Source organism: Rutidosis leptorrhynchoides, chromosome 8 (genome assembly GCF_046630445.1).
Source record: "Rutidosis leptorrhynchoides isolate AG116_Rl617_1_P2 chromosome 8, CSIRO_AGI_Rlap_v1, whole genome shotgun sequence".
Classification (NCBI taxonomy): domain Eukaryota; kingdom Viridiplantae; phylum Streptophyta; class Magnoliopsida; order Asterales; family Asteraceae; genus Rutidosis; species Rutidosis leptorrhynchoides.
In genome coordinates, this window is record NC_092340.1 from 227996986 (window position 1) to 228022031 (window position 25046).

A 25046-nucleotide genomic window follows, 5' to 3' on the forward strand; every position below is an offset into this window, starting at 1 on the left:
TAAAAAGGCAAATGAAACTCAACATACTGTATTTCGTAGTAAAAATACATATAACGTCATTGAACAAGTGCAAGGTTGGCCTCGGATTCACGAACCTAAATTAATTATATATATTTATGTGTTGGTCAATATTTGTCTAACAAATTAGGTCAAGTCATAGTGTACCACAATCCTAATGCTCGAGACTAATATGCAAAAGTCAACAAAAGTAAATTTGACTCAAAATAATTTCCAAAAATCTATACATGATTAATATATAGTTTAAATATCGTCGTTTTATATTTTTAAATATTTTTAAAAGATTTATTAGAGTAAATAATATAATTTATTTATTAATAAATAAAATTTTATATTATATTTATATAATAAAATATACTTTTATATATATTAAGTAATAAAATTTATAGGGTTCATTTAATATTATAAATATAATATAATAGGTATTATTAAAGTAAGTTATTACACGCAGTAAAATATGTTTGTATCAAATATTTATTTGATAAAATAATATCTATAATGATAGTAAGTAAAAGTTGTATTATTTTATAATAATAATTATTATTATAAAAATATCAATATTTATAATTACTAAGATGACATTATGATAAAACGATAATTCTAATTATGATAACTTTAATATTTACGATAATTTTTAATATTATCTTTAAAATAATAATTCTATTTAAAATAAAAATAATAATAATGATATTTTATAGTAACAATGACATTCTTATTAAAATGATAATTTTTGTTAAAATGATAGTTTTAATACTAACGATAATTTTAATAATAATAGTAATGATAAAAATAATAAGAACGATAATTTTATCTAAATCAATATCTTATAATATTTTAATTTCATCATGATACTCTTACCCATTATTTCCTAATCGTTTCGTTTAATTGCTTTTAATCGTCTTTTATATCGTGTTCATAATAATGATAATAATAGTAATCAAAATAATTAGGTGTTACAAATATTTGTTTTAATTACACTAATATTAATAATGATAGTTACTATAACATTATTAACGATAATACTAATAATTATCTTAATGATAATATAGTAATAATAATATTAACAATAACAATAACTATTTTTAAATAATGATATATATATTAATAATAATAATAATAATAATAATAATAATAATACCAATAATAATAATAATAATAATAATAATAATAATTGGATAATAATAATAATAATACTAATTATAACTTTAACGATAATAACGATAGTAATAATAAAAAAATAACAATTTTTTTAATGATAAATCCTTTTATTGATAAAGATAATAATAATAATAAGATAAAACTAGAACGACAATAATAACGACGATAATAATAATCATTTTTAATAATAATACAAAAATTCGATGGACTATAACTTCAAATCCGTTCATCGAAATCATTCGATATCTAAATGAAAAGTTCTTAATTTTTCGCTAGCTTTCCAACGACATGCATATCTTATACCTTATCTCAGTCGCATATATAACTAATTCAGGATTCAACATAACCTAACTAAAGGCAATATCAAAAGTACAAACATGCATAATCCTATATACTCGAGCACTAGTCAGGGATACACTATTAGTATGTAAAAGTTAAATTATGAGTACTCACGTATCAATATTGAGATTCAATATTGCAGGAAAGGTACGTAGACGCAACGGAGATGATAAACACTATATTGACCTCACGAGCATACCCATGAACCATACCCAATCACCTCCATAGCTATAACCCATAATTTCCTTAATCCAATCCCATTCGAAAAACAATTTCGAAATTACTCGGACAGCACTCTGACGTAATATTTTATGTATACTAATAATATCTTGAAATAATACGGAGTAAATATATATATGTAAATCGATTGAGAGAGTTTAGAGAAAAATATTTTCAAGTTTCTATGAAATAATGAAAGCTATTGAATTCTATTTATAATAGATTTTTGAATTATTAAAGTGAATTATTAAAGTATGAATTATTAAAGTGAATTATTAAAGTATGAATTATTAAAGTGAATTATTAAAGTATGAATTATTAAAGTGAATTATTAAAGTATGAATTATTAAAGTGAATTATTAAAGTATGAATTATTAAAGTGAATTATTAAAGTTAAAGTAAAGTAAAAATAAAGTAAAGGTAACGTTTAAGTATAGTAAAAGTATAAAACTATGTACGTATAATACGCGTATAAATATATATAATATTAATTTAAATCGTTATATATATTAAATAAAATATAAATATCGTTATCTTTATCATACTGGTTAAGTAATGAGTTGTCAAAAGTGGTTCTAGATATTTATAAAAGTTATATACGTTTTAATAATAAAGTTCTTTTTAAACTGAAAACGTTTTTGTACGTTTGAAACTAAATCAAATAAATATAATAATTTTGTTTTCCAAAACCAAATATATTTTTAAGAATCATTTTGTTTAAAGGTTAAAATAATGAAAATCGTTATATCATAAAATGTTTTAGAAAAGTAGAATCATATATATTCATAATAGGTTTCAAGTTTTTAAATTACAGTTTGTTGGTGAAGCATGAGATAAAGTTCAAAGGTTAAATAAACGTATGAAATCATCTTAATGAAAAATGTCGAGTTACTTAACTTGTCGATATCTAACATCTAAGTTATTTACACTTCACGTTCTTACTTATAAATCACTTTACTATTTTCCGAATGTTGTCAAAAAGAATAGATTTCTTAAATCACAGTGGACCTCATAACATAGACCCGTAATCATATCATAATGTATCTGATAAATCAATTATTTGATATTATCTTCTAATTCCATCGATAAACATATTGAAACAAATACGTTCATGTAAAGTATTATACGTTTAATACTTTATTAATATTCTCAAGTTATAATATATATATACATATATATACATATTTATTTATATATAATGGTTTGTGAATCGTCGGAATTTGGTCGAGGTTATAAGGAATGTATGAACACAATTTAAAATTCTTGAGATTTAACTTAACAAACTTTGCTTATCGTGTCGAAATAATATAAAGATAAAGTTTAAATTTGGTTGGAAATTTTCGGGTTGTCACAGTACCTACCTGTTAAAGAAATTTCGTCCCGAAATTTGAGTGGAAAGGTCGTGAATGATAATAAGTATGTTTTCATGAGGCATACCGGCTAAAAATTAGAGTTTTATCATCAGCGAATAATTTGGATAAACAATCCATTTATATAAAGAGTACGAATGAAGCTAACATAGAAGAGTGAAATGAGTAAGTGTAGATTCATCTTATCATTTGACGTAGATATGATTGATTTCCAGATTTCAAGGGATTTGAAGAAAATCTTTGTAATAAGATTTATTCTCCGGTAACAAAAAGAATTAGGATCCGCTTTAAATGCGATCGTCCATTTTAATTGTTCCGTCGGAGATTTTCTTATAAATTCACCTCCTTCGTTTTCTTACAACTCACACCTTCTTTTGATGCATTTTATGAAAGTCCCTAAACATCTACCCACGTCCATTGCAGGTACAACAGTTTACAGGCCACCATGATTGTTCGTTATTATCCTATCCGTGTTTGTATGTGGTTATAGCAACTGCAGGAACGAGATTTGGATGTTTGACTATGTTAGACTTAGTCAGACGTCCGAGTGAAGCCTCACTCGTACGAATGATAGGCTCATACGCACGGTTGATACTGAGCTAAGTCACAATTACAACCTAAATGAGAAGACACGAGTGAGTGATCACCCGTACGGCTGATGAAGCCAACTTGTATGTGTGATGGATGAATCGTACGGGTGAGTCAACAGCAGGGGTATATAAAGTCTTATGTTCTTCATTTTAGGTTAAGCCTCTCATTTGTTATACACACTCAGATCTGGTGAGCTCCTCCGATTCTCTCTCAACCCAAATCACCCAGGTAGTGAATAATAGCTCTAGGTGTTGATTTAATCACACTTGATTTAGTTATGGTATGACTAAATTAATCCCAAAAAGCTTAACCTGTTTACTAGAGGGTTTGATTCACTTATTCCGTCATTGTGTGAGTTAAATCTGTTAATTTCTAAGTTCCTAGTCATGTTTGATCACCTTCTATTCTTTCCCCCTCAACTCATATTTTAAAGTGTCCATCAATATGCTCCATCCAGTTCTGATTCTCGATATACTTATAACTTTCATATCGGTCATTCTTCTTTTTCATCTACCGCCGGAAGAATCTATTTACTTCTACTATACTCTTGGGTTTATAGTGTTTCTAGTTCTCCCGTGTCTTTATATTGCTATATGCATCGATATATATGGTTTATAATTTTTGGTTTGTCGTTGGGCTTTATATCTTTCCTTATATTTCAAAGTCTCTATTTCTATCTTCTATAATCATTGTCATCCACAGTTAATGCTCTCTTTTATTTGCTGCAATTTATACCCCAATTTCTATTTCGGAGTTTTGTCCTTTCGTTTCTTCTTCTTGCGATTAAGCACCGCTTGTAATGGTCCAGAATTCACAGATATGAATTTCGGAATGAACATTGTTAATGTTCTAGGAAGGAAATTGTGATGGCACGATCTTGACTTGTCAAATTACTAGAATACCTTGGAAAAAGCCGAATCATCAAGAAATATTTTCTTGATATTTTAGAGGTTAAATAGAATACAAGAGTCGTATAACATGGCACATGATGATGTTATGATCTGTGAATCATCACGTTCCATTTAGAAACTCATCATGAATTACTGTAATATAATCACGTTGATCAAGTGTCATTATATTATACTAACTCATGCTTCAGTTTCCAACACTACTTCAAAAACATTCATATTTTAAACTCAAAGGTTTACAGAGTATAGGAACTAAACAGTTTCCTTTTTGATGTAATACAGATAGCGCAAAGAGATAAATGATTCCAGATAAGAATAGTTATGGAAATATCTTCAGAAATATGGAGGATATTTATAATGAAAGATACGATGATATCTTAGAATTTCTAATATCAGAGGATGATGAAGAATATTGTCTGTAAGGGTTTAGTGTCAGGAGCAAGGTATTCGTTAATGACTTCAGCAGACACTGAATCATTTGGATTCTTTGAAGGCAGGTTCAGTCTTTGTGATTTGTCCACAGCCTCCTTCATACTTTGCACAATCCGTTTTCCAGTTCCAAAACTTCTCTATTTCTGAGCTTTGTTAATACACTAATCTTTATCATCAAACTTTTTACTGCTAAGGTCGTTTACAGTTTTTGTTGCTTCATCAGCATTTCGAGAACTAGTTCGCGGTTCAGAGTGTTTTTCAGAAACTTCACATTCGAAGTATGTAAGCCTTGGAAATAGACGTTATGTATAACTGTTGGCGTCAACATGCTGTGAGATTTCAAAATACTGATTGCTAATTCCCAATGATTCGTATGGCAATTCTCGTTACAAGAGGCAGATGAGTAAATGATGAGGTTTCGATAAATATAAAGATTCTTCGGAATGCCCAAGATCAGTGAAGTTGTTGGTAAGTTTATTGCTAATGTGGTGGAATATGAAAAGTTCTCCGGTAACAAAAGGGTAATCACATATATCAAAATTATGATAAGGCTACCCCGAATGAAAAAATCAAAGTTGTCTTGCTGGAGCTGTGATATAATTTGCTACTTTGCAAAGGAATTGCAAGGTTATTTTTTTTGCTAATAAATGCCAAAAGATCTGACACAGATATGTGTTGAATTATGACTTTGGTTTCGAGAACTTTTTAAGTACATAACTGTGGGTAATATGTGGTTGGATCATCATCTCGATTGCTCATTATTTGAAGTGTCTTCAGAGATTTTCGAAGGGTTTGAACACATATTGTAATTGTTTGTATACGTTTGATGTTCTAACACACTTTTGAAGTCAAAGTATAGCTTTGAAAGATGTAGGAATCTAAAAGTGATGGTACCGGTTATATCTCGAATTGAATTCTGAGATTTTAAAATCAGAATATGTAATTGGGTTTGAATGAGTATGGTTGTTTTGATTTCTATGAAAGAATGTATATTATTGTGAAAGTAGGAAGTATAATTGATAATTTGCTTGATCTGATTCGAAGAATGTAACATATTAATTGTGAATTTGTATATATCTCTCGGGTATTACCTACCCATTAAAAAAAATTTCACAATTAATATTTTGTACATAAGAATTTTATTACAGTCTTTATGAAAGTATATATGTATATATTCTCCTCAGATGTAACATAGATTTTAATGAGTTAATACTAAATTAAACTCATTCGATTTACAGTTGGAACTAGAATTGAATAATTCCTTGAAGGCTTTAGAGGTTACATAAGTATTTCTTCAATAATATTGAAATTATGAATCAATACTTCGTTATTTGTTGAGATGTGATGTTGGTTTTCGTTAAATTCTTGTGAACTTCTCAAAGTACGAATGATGTTATCTGAAAAGTTTCGGTTACATCAATGATGAAGTGAAAAATCAAATATATACTTGATTTATTAGGAATTGGAATTTGTTGAATTGAGACAGAGATTGTAGTTAACGATGGTTAAGTCGCGGGCGAGGGACGTACATTATTGCATATTTGTAATATGAATTAACCGAGTAGTTAAGATTCACACACAATAGCTTAGCACGGAAAGATTTATTTTTTATTTCAAAATATATATATATATATATAAAATATATATATAATTTCTTCAGAGGGAATGAGTTAATTCTTCATAACTTGTTGATACAATATACACGTTATTGATTCGTAATGATGTCCACAGTGATTCTTGAACTGACGGAGTTTGTGATATTATAGGTGTTGTTGATTCTGATGTTGACTGTACTGACGATGCTGGTGACGTTGACGGTACTGTTGATGCTGTTGGTAAAACAAGTTTAACTTGTTAATCACACACTATTTTTGTCAGGGTTTCTACTCTTCCTTCTATCATTTTGGTTCGCTTAACTGATTTATGGTTAGTGCTAGATTAGATAATCTCTAAGACTTTAGAGATTATATAATCGCCGCGGAATGTTTCTCCAATGAAGTTATGAATTAATGCTTCGTCAGTTATTGTTGTTGGTACTCCTTGGTATCTATGGTGCGTATGACGTTGATGCTAGTGGGACAGATTGTGAAGTTGAGGTTTACAACGCGGTTGTGGTTGGAGGTGGTAATGGTACTGTTGGCATTGATGATGGTGGTACTGGTTATGCTGCTGGTGCTGCTGCTGGTGTTTGTAATCTCAGCACCATATTCTCCAAAGCCACTACCCGAGCGCGAAGTTCGTTGACTTCTTCTATTATTCCAGGATGATTGTCGGTCGGAACGAGAGGATAAATAAAATCTAGAATTTGATGTAGTATATAATCGTGACGAGATACCCTGGAAATGAGAGAGAAATGGTGTCTCGAACAGGTTCGCCGGTAAGTGCTTCAGGTTCTTCGCCAAGAGGGCAATGTGGTGGATGGAAAGGATCGCCTTCTTCTTGTTTCCAATGATTGAGGAGGCTACGAACCCATCCCCAATTCATCCAGAATAGGTGATGACTGATTGGTTGATCCATTCCGGTCACACTGCTTTCGGAGCTTGAGTGAGATTCCATTTCGGAATCCGAGTGACTTGAACTGATGACAAATTCCATTTCGTACGATTGGATAAAGGATTTTTGATATAAAATGATTTTTCGGCTATCGGGTGGTATTTTATTTACATAGGATATCTATATATAGAGATCAAAAGATTTCATAGATTACGGAGGAATTTGTGGGGTATGTCAGGCAAAGTTTAAAGTAACAGATACGATAAGATATGATTTAGCAGATACGCAAAGATATGAATTTTGTCTATACACTACTCATGCAATTAATGTAGCAAGACGTGTCTAGACTAATAATAATAAGCAGGTAATTTCCTATGGATGATAAGCAGATGATTTCCGACTAGAAATGATAAGCAAAACTTTTGACATGCAGACACGGTCGAAGTCCAGACTCACTAATGCATCCTAACGACTTATCAGTTAGACACACTAATGCAGACCTGGTTTGCTAAGACCACCGCTCTGATACCAACTGAAAGGACCCGTTCATATACATTATAAACGATTCACAATAGTTGATTACATTGCGAGGTATTTGATCTCTATATGATACATTTTACAAACGTTGCATTCGTTTTTAAAAGACAATCTTTCTTTACATCAAAAATTGACAGGCATGCATACCATTTCATAATATCCACTATCCAACTATAAATTGATTTAATAATAATCTTTGATGAACTCAATGACTCGAATGCAACGTTCTTCGAAATATGCTATGAAAGACTCCAAGTAATATCTTTAAAATGAGCAAATGCACAGCGGAAGATTTCTTTAACACCTGAGAATAAACATGCTTTAAAGTGTCAACCAAAAGGTTGGTGAGTTCATTAGTTTATCATAATCATTTATTTCCATCATTTTAATAGACCACAAGAATTTTATTTCCAGTTCTCATAAATATACGTCCCATGCATAGAGACAAAAAATAATCATTCATATGGTGAACACCTGGTAACCGACATTAACTAGATACATATAAGAATATCCTCTATCATTCCGGGATCCTCCTTCGGACATGATATAAATTTCGAAGTACTAAAGCATCCGGTACTTTGGATGGGGTTTGTTAGGCCCAATAGATCTATCTTTAGGATTCGCGTCAATTAGGGTGTCTGTTCCCTAATTCTTAGATTACCAGACTTTAATAAAAAAGGGGCATATTCGATTTCGATAATTCAACCATAGAATGTAGTTTCAATTACTTGTGTCTATTTCATCAAACATTTATAAAAGTGCATGTATTCTCAGTCCCAAAAATATAAAGGGTAAAAAGGCAAATGAAACTCACCATACTGTATTTCGTAGTAAAAATACATATAACGTCATTGAACAAGTGCAAGGTTGGCCTCGGATTCACGAACCTAAATTAATTATATATATTTATGTGTTGGTCAATATTTGTCTAACAAATTAGGTCAAGTCATAGTGTACCACAATCCTAATGCTCGAGACTAATATGCAAAAGTCAACAAAAGTAAATTTGACTCAAAATAATTTCCAAAAATCTATACATGATTAATATATAGTTTAAATATCGTCGTTTTATATTTTTAAATATTTTTAAAAGATTTATTAGAGTAAATAATATAATTTATTTATTAATAAATAAAATTTTATATTATATTTATATAATAAAATATACTTTTATATATATTAAGTAATAAAATTTATAGGGTTCATTTAATATTATAAAGATAATATAATAGGTATTATTAAAGTAAGTTATTACACGTAATAAAATATGTTTGTATCAAAAATATTTATTTGATAAAATAATATCTATAATGATAGTAAGTAAAAGTTATATTATTTTATAATAATAATTATTATTATAAAAATATCAATATTTATAATTACTAAGATGACATTATGATAAAACGATAATTCTAATTATGATAACTTTAATATTTACGATAATTTTTAATATTATCTTTAAAATAATAATTCTATTTAAAATAATAATAATAATGATATTTTATAGTAACAATGACATTCTTATTAAAATGATAATTTTTGTTAAAATGATAGTTTTAATACTAACGATAATTTTAATAATAATAGTAATGATAAAAATAATAAGAACGATAATTTTATCTAAATCAATATCTTATAATATTTTAATTTCATCATGATACTCTTACCCATTATTTCCTAATCGTTTCGTTTAATTGCTTTTAATCGTCTTTTATATCGTGTTCGTAATAATGATAATAATAGTAATCAAAATAATTAGGTGTTACAAATATTTGTTTTAATTACACTAATATTAATAATGATAGTTACTATAACATTATTAACGATAATACTAATAATTATCTTAATGATAATATAGTAATAATAATATTAACAATAACAATAACCATTTTTAAATAATGATATATATATTAATAATGATAATAATAATAATAATAATAATACCAATAATAATAATAATAATAATAATAATAATTGGATAATAATAATAATAATACTAATTATAACTTTAACGATAATAACGATAGTAATAATAAAAAAATAACAATTTTTTTAATGATAAATCCTTTTATTGATAAAGATAATAATAATAATAAGATAAAACTAGAACGACAATAATAACGACGATAATAATAATCATTTTTAATAATAATACAAAAATTCGATGGACTATAACTTCAAATCCGTTCATCGAAATCATTCGATATCTAAATGAAAAGTTCTTAATTTTTCGCTAGCTTTCCAACGACATGCATATCTTATACCTTATCTCAGTCGCATATATAACTAATTCAGGATTCAACATAACCTAACTAAAGGCAATATCAAAAGTACAAACATGCATAATCCTATATACTCGAGCACTAGTCAGGGATACACTATTAGTATGTAAAAGTTAAATTATGAGTACTCACGTATCAATATTGAGATTCAATATTGCAGGAAAGGTACGTAGACGCAACGGAGATGATAAACACTATATTGACCTCACGAGCATACCCATGAACCATACCCAATCACCTCCATAGCTATAACCCATAATTTCCTTAATCCAATCCCATTCGAAAAAAAATTTCGAAATCACTCGGACAGCACTCTGATGTAATATTTTATGTATACTAATAATATCTTGAAATAATACGGAGTAAATATATATATGTAAATCGATTGAGAGAGTTTAGAGAAAAATATTTTCAAGTTTCTATGAAATAATGAAACCTATTGAATTCTATTTATAATAGATTTTTGAATTATTAAAGTGAATTATTAAAGTATGAATTATTAAAGTGAATTATTAAAGTATGAATTATTAAAGTGAATTATTAAAGTATGAATTATTAAAGTGAATTATTAAAGTATGAATTATTAAAGTGAATTATTAAAGTATGAATTATTAAAGTGAATTATTAAAGTTAAAGTAAAGTAAAAATAAAGTAAAGGTAACGTTTAAGTATAGTAAAAGTATAAAACTATGTACGTATAATACGCGTATAAATATATATAATATTAATTTAAATCGTTATATATATTAAATAAAATATAAATATCGTTATCTTTATCATACTGGTTAAGTAATGAGTTGTCAAAAGTGGTTCTAGATATTTATAAAAGTTATATACGTTTTAATAATAAAGTTCTTTTTAAACTGAAAACGTTTTTGTACGTTTGAAACTAAATCAAATAAATATAATAATTTTGTTTTCCAAAACCAAATATATTTTTAAGAATCATTTTGTTTAAAGGTTAAAATAATGAAAATCGTTATATCATAAAATGTTTTAGAAAAGTAGAATCATATATATTCATAATAGGTTTCAAGTTTTTAAATTACAGTTTGTTGGTGATGCATGAGATAAAGTTCAAAGGTTAAATAAACGTATGAAATCATCTTAATGAAAAATGTCGAATTACTTAACTTGTCGATATCTAACATCTAAGTTATTTACACTTCACGTTCTTACTTATAAATCACTTTACTATTTTCCGAATGTTGTCAAAAAGAATAGATTTCTTAAATCACAGTGGACCTCATAACATAGACCCGTAATCATATCATAATGTATCTGATAAATCAATTATTTGATATTATCTTCTAATTCCATCGATAAACATATTGAAACAAATACGTTCATGTAAAGTATTATACGTTTAATACTTTATTAATATTCTCAAGTTATAATATATATATACATATATATACATATTTATTTATATATAATGGTTCGTGAATCGTCGGAATTTGGTCGAGGTTATAAGGAATGTATGAACACAATTTAAAATTCTTGAGATTTAACTTAACAAACTTTGCTTATCGTGTTGAAATAATATAAAGATAAAGTTTAAATTTGGTTGGAAATTTTCGGGTTGTCACAAAACCTATAACTCACCAACATTTTTGTTGACGTTTAAAGCATGTTTATTCTCAGGTGATTATTAAGAGCTTCCGCTGTTGCATACTAAAATAAGGACAAGATTTGGAGTCCATGCTTGTATGATATTATTTAAAAACTGCATTCCAGAAATTTATTTTTGATGTAATATATTCTTATTGTAAACCATTATGTAATGGTCGTGTGTAAACGGTATATTTTAGATTATCATTATTTGATAATCTACGTAATGCTTTTTAAACCTTTTTCGATAAAATAAAGGTTATGGTTGTTTTAAAAATGAATGCAGTCTTTGAAAAACGTCTCATATAGAGGTTAAAACCTCGCGACGAAATCAATTAATATGGAACGTTTATAATCAATATGAACGGGACATTTCAGTTGGTATCCGAGCGTTGGTCTTAGAGAACCAGAAATTTGCATTAGTGTTTCTTATCGAGTTTGTTAGGATACATTAGTGAGTCTGGACTTCGACCGTATTTTCTTTAAAAATGATTGCTTAGCACTTTTGTTGGAAACTATATATTATTAACATGTAAATATTATGTGATATATTAACCTCTTAATGTGTTTGATATTGTGTGATAGATGTCTACCACTAGTACAAATCCCATCGACTCACCTAATAATAATGAAGAGGCAAATATAATTTTGGAAGATTCACAAATTCCCGAAGAGGAACCGGAAGAAGAGCAACAGGAAGAAGAGGAACCGGAAGAAGAGGAACCGGAAGAAGAGGAACCGGAAGAAGAGGAATCAGAAGAGGAGGAACCGGAAGAAGAAGAGGTTTCGGAGGAAGAAATATTGATACCTATAGTAAATCGATTAAATAAAAGAAAATCCTCAACCAACAGACTAAAGTTAATAATGGTCAATGGTGTTTCCGCCGAGGAAGCAAAATATTGGGAAGATTATCAATTTTCCGATGAATCGGATCCCGATGAGGATTCCAATGATGTTATAGAAATTACCTCGACCCAATTTAATAAAGCGAAAGAAAATAATAAGGGAAAAGGTATAAAAATAGAGAAACCCGATTCCAACCCCGATGAACTTTATATGTATCGGCAACATCCGTATTTCCTAAAATGTAACAATGACCCGGGAACCTCTAAACCATTGTGGAAAATGACGGCTCGTATTAGAGGAACACCATATATTCCTAGAAAATTAGGAAAACAAACCAAGTCCGAAGAAGAAGAAACCAGTGATTCAGATTAGAGGGTTGTAATCATTTTATGTATTATATGTATTGTAGTGTGCTTGTACTTCTATGTTCTATGTAAAAATTTCTTGTATTGTTTGTTAATTATCTTTTACGAATCTAATCCTTGTCTATTTTACAGTATAAAAATAAAATGGACGTTAAGAGTAGACAACCGAATATTTTAGAAGACCTACCAGAGGATATGATTGAGGAAATTTTGTCTAGAGTCGGTCAGAATTCATCAGAACATTTAGTTATGGCGAAATTAACTTGTCAAACATTTGAAAGACTTTCCAGAAATGCCTTAGTTTATAAAAGGCTTTCCTTTGATAGGTGGGGTATATCACATTGGGGAGACCGTAAGTTACGCCGTGTTTTCTTTAAAGCGTTAAATGTGGGGAACCCAAATGCAATTTTACACTACGGGTTAAGAACCTATTTTGACTCAACATATCCCAACATAGGATTTCGTGAATTAGAAAGAGCTTTTAACATGCAACATAAAAAAGCATGTTATGCTTACGGGTTAGTGATGTTCGCTTCTTACCAAAGTGAGAAAAAGAACATCGGGTTGCAACTTTTAAATAAAACCTTCCCACAAGTGACGGATTCAGTAGTTGGGGTGAGAAACAAGGTTTTTAGATTATTACTAGGCTGTTGGACATTACGAAACCCTCGTCCTTTTGACGACATTACAACATGATGCCTAGCCAATGGTCATAACGGTTATTTTCCACAAGACCAAGGATGGGAAGTCATCTTAGTAAAACCAGAATGCATAACTTGTTTCTGGACTTATGAATTACGTGTCTTTATTTCCTTTGCTGAACAACTTGCGTATTAACTAGATTTATCTTCAAAACTGTCATGTATCAAAGTGTACTATATTTCATGTTATATGTAATATAGCGATGTTGTAAGTTTGAAGAATATTTATATGTGATATATTATTATAATCAGTTTTAGCTACTAAGTATGAACTTAACGGGTAAGTAGTACCCGAATTTAAACTTATAAAACGCTAATATGAAGAAAAAGCTTTTATAAATGAGTTCATATTATGCTGCGAAATACTATTGACTACTCTTAAATTCTATATGATTAACTCAATTCTTTTGGCTATTTTTGAAGGAAATGGCACCGGCGACTCGTCAGAATTTGAACATGAGCGAGGAATACTTCCGTGTTTCCCTTGCAGCAAACATATCCGCAGTACAGGCTGTGATGCAAAATAACAATAGCTCTGGATCTAGCAGTGGAACTAATTCCACAAGAAATCGTGTAGGATTCTCCTACAAAGAATTCACTACCTGCAAACCTTTGGAATTTGATGGAACTGAAGGACCAATTGGATTGAAACGGTGGACCGAGAAAGTCGAATCGGTGTTTGCCATAAGTAAGTGTACTGAAGAGGATAAAGTTAAGTACGCTACGCATACCTTCACAGGTACTGCGTTAACGTGGTGGAACACCTATCTTGAACATGTAGGACAAAATGCTGCTTACGAACTACCGTAGTCGGCATTTAAGCAATTGATGAACGAGCAGTACCGTCCTAGAAATGAAGTCAACAAGCTCAAGGTAGAGCTTAGAGAGTTACGAACACAAGGGTTCGACATTACCACATATGAACGATGATTCACAGAGTTGCGCCTATTATGTCCAGGAACGTTCGAAGATGAAGAAGAGAAGATCGACGCGTTTATAAAAGGATTACCAGTAAGTATTCAAGAAGATGTGAGTTCACACGAGCCCGCTTCCATACAAAAGGCAATTCGAATGGCTCATAAACTCATAAATCAGATTGAGGGAAGAATTAAAGAGCAGGCGGTTGAAGAAGCCAACACGAAATAACTTAAGAGAAAGTGAGAAGAAACCAGTGACAAGGGTCACCAATACAACAACAACAACAACAATTACAACCACAACCGCAACAACAATCGCAACAATAACCGCAATCCCAACAATAACTACAAAAAATGTCCCAACAACAACAACAACTACAACAACCGTTCCAACAACAATAACAATCCCAACAACAACCTCAATAACAACAACGGCATCAAAAACCAAAAATGCCAAAGGTGTGAAGAGTACCACCAGAATGTGTTATGCACGAAATTTTGCACCAAGTGTAAAAGAACTGGCCATGGTGTGAAAAAGTGTGAGGTCTACGAACCAAAGTTTAACAGAACTAAAGGAACAAATAGTGGTGAAACAAGTAATGCCGCCTTTGTTTGTTATGAATGTGGAAAACTGGGACACATTAGAAGTAATTGCCCGAATCAGGGGAATACTAATGGGCAGGGCCGCTGAAGAGTTTTCAATATTAATACGGCAGAAGCGCATGAAGACCCAGAGCTTGTTACGGGTACGTTTCTTATTGATAATAAATCTGCTTATATTTTATTTGATTTGGGTGCGAATAGAAGCTATATGAGTAGAGATTATTATGCTAAGTTAAGTTGCCTATGTTGCCTTTGAATAGTAAATTTTTACTCGAATTAGCAAACGGTAAATTAATTTCAGCAGATAATATATGTCGGGATAGAGAAATTAAACTGGGGGATGAAATGTTTAAAATTGATTTAATACCAGTCGATTTAGGGAGTTTTGATGTAATAATTGGTATGGACTGGTTGAAAAAGGTGAGAGCAAAGGTCGTTTGTTACAAAAATGCGATTCGCATTATGCGTGAAAACGGAAAACCTTTAATGGTGTACGGAGAGAAGAACAATGCGAAATTAAATCTTATTAGTAGTTTGAAGGTGCAGAAACTAATAAAAAAAGGTTGTTACGTCATTCTAGCACACATCAAGGAAGTTAAACCTAAAGAAAAGAAACATCAGTGATGTTCCTGTAGCAAAAGAATTTCTCGATGTATTTCTGAAAGAATTACCGGGATTATCCCCACGTCGATCCGTTGAATTTCAAATAGATCTTGTACCAGGAGCTGCACCAATAGCTTGTGCTCCATACAGACTCGCACCCAGTGAAATGAAAGAATTACAAAGTCAGTTACAGGAACTTTTAGAGCATGGTTTCATTCAACCAAGCACATCACCATGGGAAACTCCTGTTTTGTTTGTCAAGAAGAAGGATGGTACATTTAAGTTGTGTATCGACTACCGAGAGTTGAACAAACTTACCATCAAGAACTGTTACCCACTACCGAGAATCGATGACTTATTTGATCAACTACAAGGCTCGTCGATTTATTTGAAGATTGATTTACGTTCTGGGTATCATCAAATGCGGGTGAAGGAGGATGATATTCCAAAGACTGCTTTTAGGACGCGTTACAGTCATTACTGTGACGACCCTGGAATTTCTGACTAAATTTAAACTTGATCTTAATATGATTTCGACACGATAAGCAAAGTTTATAAAGTTGAGTCTCAAAATCTTTGGAAATTGTTTACATGAATTCAGTTAACCTTTGACCATGCCAATGATTCACGAACAATTGTGTGTAAATAAATATGTAAATAAAAATATAAGTGTATATATTTATTCGAATGAATATTATATCATGTAATCATTTGAATTAAATGAGTAAAGTAATATACAAAATAAATACGATGTTAATAAATAAATATATATAAATATTATATATGAATCCTGTACACAATTAATATTACACATATGTTCTAATATATATATATATATATATATATATATATATATATATATATATATATATATATATATATATATATATATATATATATATATATATATATATATATATATATATATATATATATATATATATATATATATATATAATATATACTAATATTAAATATGTTATCATGTAATAATAAGTATTACATAATTAATAATATGTACTATTATTATGTTAAATTTAATTACAAGTTAAAATATAGTTATTATATTTCTGTTATTATTATTATTTGATTCTAAAATTTTTGATATTATCAATTCAATATATATATACCTATATACATTGGATTTGATAAGCAGAATTAGTTATATCAACCTCATTATTATTATTAATAGCATTATTAATTTTTATAGATATAAAAATTTAAACATGTAAATCGATATTACTAGTATTATTATTAAGTATTATCTTTAAGAATCAATACTGTACATTATCATTATATTAATATCCTTATAAACATTATTATTATTATTATTATTATTATTATTATTATTATTATATTAATCGGATGATTATTATTAATAGAATTATTATTATTATTAATAGAATTATTATTATTATTGTTATTATTATTGGTATTAATATTTTTTATTATTAATAACATTTTCAAAATAATTATTATTATTAACAATTATTATTATCAGTATTATTATTATTTATTTGTTATTATTATTATTATTAATATAATGGCGTTATGCGAGGTGTATATAAAATAGCTTATATTTTTTACAAGGAAATACTATTAAATACGATACAATTTTACACAAGATATTTATTTATTTAGAGAATGGATATACTTAAACCTTGCTACAACACTTATAGGCAGTGTACCTAATCGTACAGTAGTGTAGTTTTTAGTAAGTCCGGTTCGTTCCACAGGGAATCTTTTTCACAAAGCTTAACGCTATATTAGTTTAAATTTATAAAAATACAAATATATATATAAGTAATATTATTATTATAAAGGGGGGTTTTTACCGTTTAATGACCGGTTTGTCGATTTTAAAACTTTAGTCGCAGTTAAAACCAAATGTAAAATATTAAATAAATAAAAGACTTAATTTAAAGCGTAAAGTAAATAACGATAATGAAATTGCGAATAATAAAAGTGCGATAAAATAAACTTGCGATAATTAAAAAGTACGATAATTAAAAGTGCAATTAAATACAATAACAATAAATAAAAATGCGATAATTAGAAGTACAATTAAATATAAAATAAAGGAAATTAAATATGAAATAAAAGAATTATGCTTATTTAAACTTCCGTAATCATGATGTTTGACGTGTTGATTTTAGTTTTATGCCCATGGGTTAATTGTCCTTTGTCCTGGATTATTTAATATGTCCATCTGGTTTTTGTCCATAACAGTCCATCAGTCATAAATATAAAGTGCGAGTGTCCTCGTCAAATTATCCTTATACCCGAAGTCAAATATTCCAACTAATTGGGGACTTAAACTGTAACAAGGTTTTATTACTTTGTTTAATAATTACACCGGGATGTCGACTGAGTGTAACCCAAGGTTTTAATACTTTGTTATCAATTATGCCAAGTGTCCTTGTACATAATTTCTGTAGTGACCCGAACTTTTCCATGTTTATATATATTAATTGAGATTGATATTTACATGATTAAATGTTTCCAACATGTTAAGCAATCAAACTTGTTAAGACTTGATTAATTGAAATATGTTTCATATAGACAATTGACCACCCAAGTTGACCGGTGATTCACGAACGTTAAAACTTGTAAAAACTATATGATGACATATATATGGATATATATATATAGTTAACATGATACTATGATAAGTAAACATATCATTAAGTATATTAACAATGAACTACATATGTAAAAACAAGACTACTAACTTAATGATTTTTAAACGAGACATATATGTAACGATTATCGTTGTAAAGATATTTAATGTATATATATCATATTAAGAGATATTCATACATGATAATATCATGATAATATAATAATTTAAAATCTCATTTGATATTATAAACATTGGGTTAACAACATTTAACAAGATCGTTAACCTAAAGGTTTCAAAACAACACTTACATGTAACGACTAACGATGACTTAACGACTCAGTTAAAATGTATATACATGTAGTGTTTTAATATGTATTTATACACTTTTGAAAGACTTCAATACACTTATCAAAATACTTCTACTTAATAAAAATGCTTACAATTACATCCTCGTTCAGTTTCATCAACAATTCTACTCGTATGCACCCGTATTCGTACTCGTATAATACACAGCTTTTAGATGTATGTACTATTGGTATATACACTCCAATGATCAGCTCTTAGCAGCCCATGTGAGTCACCTAACACATGTGGGAACCATCATTTGGCAACTAGCATGAAATATCTCATAAAATTACAAAAATATGAGTAATCATTCATGACTTATTTACATGAAAACAAAATTACATATCCTTTATATCTAATCCATACACCAACGACCAAAAACACCTACAAACACTTTCATTCTTCAATTTTCTTCATCTAATTGATCTCTCTCAAGTTCTATCTTCAAGTTCTAAGTGTTCTTCATAAATTCCAAAAGTTCTAGTTTCATAAAATCAAGAATACTTTCAAGTTTGCTAGCTCACTTCCAATCTTGTAAGGTGATCATCCAACCTCAAGAAATCTTTGTTTCTTACAGTAGGTTATCATTCTAATACAAGGTAATAATCATATTCAAACTTTGGTTCAATTTCTATAACTATAACAATCTTATTTCAAGTGATGATCTTACTTGAACTTGTTTTCGTGTCATGATTCTGCTTCAAGAACTTCGAGCCATCCAAGGATCCATTGAAGCTAGATCCATTTTTCTCTTTTCTAGTAGGTTTATCCAAGGAACTTAAGGTAGTAATGATGTTCATAACATCATTCGATTCATACATATAAAGCTATCTTATTCGAAGGTTTAAACTTGTAATCACTAGAACATAGTTTAGTTAATTCTAAACTTGTTCGCAAACAAAAGTTAATCCTTCTAACTTGACTTTTAAAATCAACTAAACATATGTTCTATATCTATATGATATGCTAACTTAATGATTTAAAACCTGGAAACACGAAAAACAGCGTAAAACCGGATTTACGCCGTCGTAGTAACACCGCGGGCTGTTTTGGGTTAGTTAATTAAAAACTATGATAAACTTTGATTTTAAAGTTTTTATTCTGAGAAAATGATTTTTATTATGAACATGAAACTATATCCAAAAATTATGATTAAACTCAAAGTGGAAGTATGTTTTCTAAAATGGTCATCTAGACGTCGTTCTTTCGACTGAAATGACTACCTTTACAAAAACGACTTGTTACTTATTTTTCCGACTATAAACCTATACTTTTCTATTTATATTCATAAAATAGAGTTCAATATGAAACCATAGCAATTTGATTCACTCAAAACGGATTTAAAATGAAGAAGTTTTGGGTAAAAGAAGATTGGATAATTTTTCTCATTTTCGCTACGTGAAAATTGGTAACAAATCTATTCCAACCATAACTTAATCAACTTGTATTGTATATTATGTAATCTTGAGATACCATAGACACGTATACAATGTTTCGACCTATCATGTCAACACATCTATATATATTTCGGAACAACCATAGACACTCTATATGTGAATGTTGGAGTTAGCTATACAGGGTTGAGGTTGATTCCAAAATATATATAGTTTGAGTTGTGATCAATACTGAGATACGTATACACTGGGTCGTGGATTGATTCAAGATAATATTTATCGATTTATTTCTGTACATCTAACTGTGGACAACTAGTTGTAGGTTACTAACGAGGACAGCTGACTTAATAAACTTAAAACATCAAAATATATTAAAAGTGTTGTAAATATATTTTGAACATACTTTGATATATATGTATATATTGTTATAGGTTCGTGAATCAACCAGTGGCCAAGTCTTACTTCCCGACGAAGTAAAAATCTGTGAAAGTGAGTTATAGTCCCACTTTTAAAATCTAATATTTTTGGGATGAGAATACATGCAGGTTTTATAAATGATTTACAAAATAGACACAAGTACGTGAAACTACATTCTATGGTTGAATTATCAAAATCGAATATGCCCCTTTTTATTAAGTCTGGTAATCTAAGAATTAGGGAACAGACACCCTAATTGACGCAAACTCTAAAGATAGATCTATTGGGCCTAACAAACCCCATCCAAAGTACCGGATGCTTTAGTACTTCAAAATTTATATCATATCCGAAGGGTGTCCCGGAATGATGGGAATATTCTTATATATGCATCTTGTTAATGTCGGTTACCAGGTGTTCACCATATGAATGATTTTTATCTCTATGTATGGGATGTGTATTGAAATATGAAATCTTGTGGTCTATTGTTACGATTTGATATATATAGGTTAAACCTATAACTCACCAACATTTTTGTTGACGTTTAAAGCATGTTTATTCTCAGGTGAATATTAAGAGCTTCCGCTGTTGCATACTAAAATAAGGACAAGATTTGGAGTCCATGTTTGTATGATATTGTGTAAAAACTGCATTCAAGAAACTGATTTCGATGTAACATATTTGTATTGTAAACCATTATGTAATGGTCGTGTGTAAACAGGATATTTTAGATTATCATTATTTGATAATCTACGTAAAGCTTTTTAAACCTTTATTTATGAAATAAAGGTTATGGTTTGTTTTAAAAATGAATGCAGTCTTTGAAAAACGTCTCATATAGAGGTCAAAACCTCGCAACGAAATCAATTAATATGGAATGTTTTTAATCAATAAGAACGGGACATTTCAGTTGGTATCAGAGCGTTGGTCTTAGAGAACCAGAATTTTGCATTAGTGTGTCTTATCGAGTTTGTTAGGATGCATTAGTGAGTCTGGACTTCGACCGTGTTTACTTGAAAAATGATTGCTTAACAAATTTTGTTGGAAACTATATATTTTTAACATGTGAATATTATGTGATATATTAATCTCTTAACGCGTTTGATATTATGTGATAGATGTCTACCTCTAGAACAAGTCCCATTGACTCACCTAATAATAATGAAGAGTCAAATGTAAATTGGAATGATTCGTGGACTGATTCACAAGTTCCCGAAGAGGAACCGGAAGAAGAGTCGGAACCGGAAGAAGAATCGGAACCGGAAGAAGAATCGAAACCGAATGAAGAAATAGAACCGGTGGGGGAAATAATAAAACGGTTAAGTAAAAGAAAATCCTCAACCAACCGACCAAGGTTAATTATGGTCAATGGTGTTTCCGCCAAGGAAGCAAAATATTGGGAGGATTACCAATTCTCCGATGAATCGGATTCCGACGAGAATTCCGATGATGTTATAGAAATTACCCCAACTGAATTTAAAAAGGCAAAAGAAAATAATAAGGGAAAGGGCATAAAAATAGAGAAATCTAATTCCAACCCCGATGAACTTTATATGTATCGTCAACCCCCGAAGTCCTTAAGTTGTAACAATGACCCGGGAACCTCTAAACCACCAGGTTTTTCTAAACCAATGTGGACAACGACGGCTCGTATTAGGGGAACATCATATATCCCTAGAAACTTGGCAAAACAAACCAAAATCGAAGAAGAAGAAACGAGCGAGTCGGAATAAGATAGTTGTATTCGCGTGGTGTAATATATGTAATATAGTGTTCTTATGCTTTATGATATATGTAAAAATTGCTTGTATTAATAAGTAATTTTTTATGAATCTAACTCTTGTCTATTTTACAGTTTAAAAACACAAAATGGATAGACAACCCAATATTTTAAGAGACCTACCCGGAGACATGATTGATGAAATCTTGTCTAGAGTCGGCCAGAATTCCTCGGCACAACTATTTAAGGCGAGATCAGTTTGTAAGACATTCGAAGAACGTTCCAAGAATGTCTTGGTTTATAAGAGACTTTCGTTTGAAAGATGGGGGATATCACATTGGGAAACCCATAAGTTACGATGTGTTTACTTTGACGCATATATTGCGGGGAACCCAAATGCTATTTTACGCAACGGGTTAAGAAATTATTTTGACTCAATATATCCGAATATTGGACTTCGTGATTTAGAAAAAGCGGCTAACATGCAACATAAAGAAGCATGTTATGCTTACGGATTAGTAATGTTCGCTTCTCACCAAAGTGAGAACAAGAACATCGGGCTACAACTATTAAACAAAACGTTTTCACAAGTGACGGAGTCGGTAATTGGGGTAAGAAATGAGGTTTTTAGATTATTACGGGACTGTTGGACATTACGTAACCCTCGTCCCTTTGACGACGTTACAACACGCTGTCTTATCAACGGCCATAACGGTTATGTTGCACAAGACCAAGGATGGGAAGTAGTCCTAGTAAAACCAGAATGCATGACTTGTTTCTGGACGTATGAATTACGTGTCTTTATTGCCTTTGCTGAACGACTTGTGTACTAGCTAGAATTATCTTCACAACTATCTTGTATCAAAGTTATTTGTGTGCTATATTTCATGCTTTATGTAAAATAAGCGGTATTGTAAGTTTGTAAAATATTGTATAAAAGTTTGAACGCGAAATATTATTATAATCAGTTTTTCATATAGAATTGTAGTAGTTGAATTGTATATTAGCTACTAAGTATGAACTTAACGGGTAGGTACTACCCGAATTTAAACTTATAAAACGCTAATATGAAGAAAAAGCTTTTATAAATGAGTTCATATTATGCTACGAAATACTATTAACTACTCTTAATATTCTGTATGATTAACTTGTTCCATTTAACTATTTTGAAGGAAATGGCACCGACTACTCGACACACCGTTAATATGAATGAAGAGGAATTCCGTACTTTTCTAGCTTCAAACATAGCCGCAGTACAGGCTGCGCTACATACCAACAATAACCTTGGATCTAGCAGTACAGGAAATCGTGTAGGATGCACCTACAAAGAATTCACTGCCTGCAAACCTTTGGAATTTGATGGAACCGAAGGACCGATCGGATTGAAACGGTGGACCGAGAAGGTCGAATCGGTGTTTGCCATAAGTAAGTGTACTGAAGAGGACAAAGTAAAGTACGCTACGCATACCTTCACAGGTTCTACGTTAACATGGTGGAATACCTATCTAGAGCAAGTGGGACAAGACGATGCGTACGTACTACCGTGGTCAGCATTGAAGCACTTGATGAACGAGAAGTACCGTCCCAGAACCGAGGTCAATAAGCTCAAGACAGAACTTAGAGGGTTACGAACCCAAGGATTTGATATTACCACGTACGAAAGACGATTCACAGAATTGTGCCTATTGTGTCCGGGAGCATTCGAAGATGAGGAAGAGAAGATCGACGCGTTTGTGAAAGGATTACCGGAAAGAATCCAAGAAGATATAAGTTCACACGAGCCCGCCTCCATACAACAGGCATGTAGAATGGCTCACAAACTCGTGAACCAAATTGAAGAGAGAATTAAAGAACAGACTGCTGAAGAGGCCAATGTGAAGCAAGTCAAAAGAAAGTGGGAGGAAAACGGTGATAAGAATCACCAATACAACAACAACAGCAATTACAACAATAATCGCAACAATTATCCCAACAATCGCAACATCAATCGCAACTACAACAAACGGCCCAACAACAACAACAACAACAACAGCAACTACAACAATCATCCCAACAACAATAATAACCGCAACAACAACAACAATCAGAAGCAGCTATGCCAAAGGTGTGAAAAGAATCACTCGGGGTTCTGCACCAAATTTTGCAACAAGTGTAAAAGAAATGGTCATAGCGCGGCGAAGTGTGAGGTCTATGGACCAGGGGTTAATAGAACGAAAGGAACAAATGGTGTCGGAACGAGTAATGGCGGAGCAAGTAGTGTCGGAGCAAGTTATGCCAATGTAGTTTGTTATAAATGTGGAAAACCGGGCCACATTATTAGAAATTGCCCGAACCAGGAGAACACGAATGGACAAGGCCGTGGAAGAGTTTTCAATATTAATGCGGCAGAGGCACAGGAAGACCCAGAGCTTGTTACGGGTACGTTTCTTATTGACAATAAATCTGCTTACGTTTTATTTGATTCGGGTGCGGATAGAAGCTATATGAGTAGAGATTTTTGTGCTAAATTAAGTTGTCCATTGACGCCTTTGGATAGTAAATTTTTACTCGAATTAGC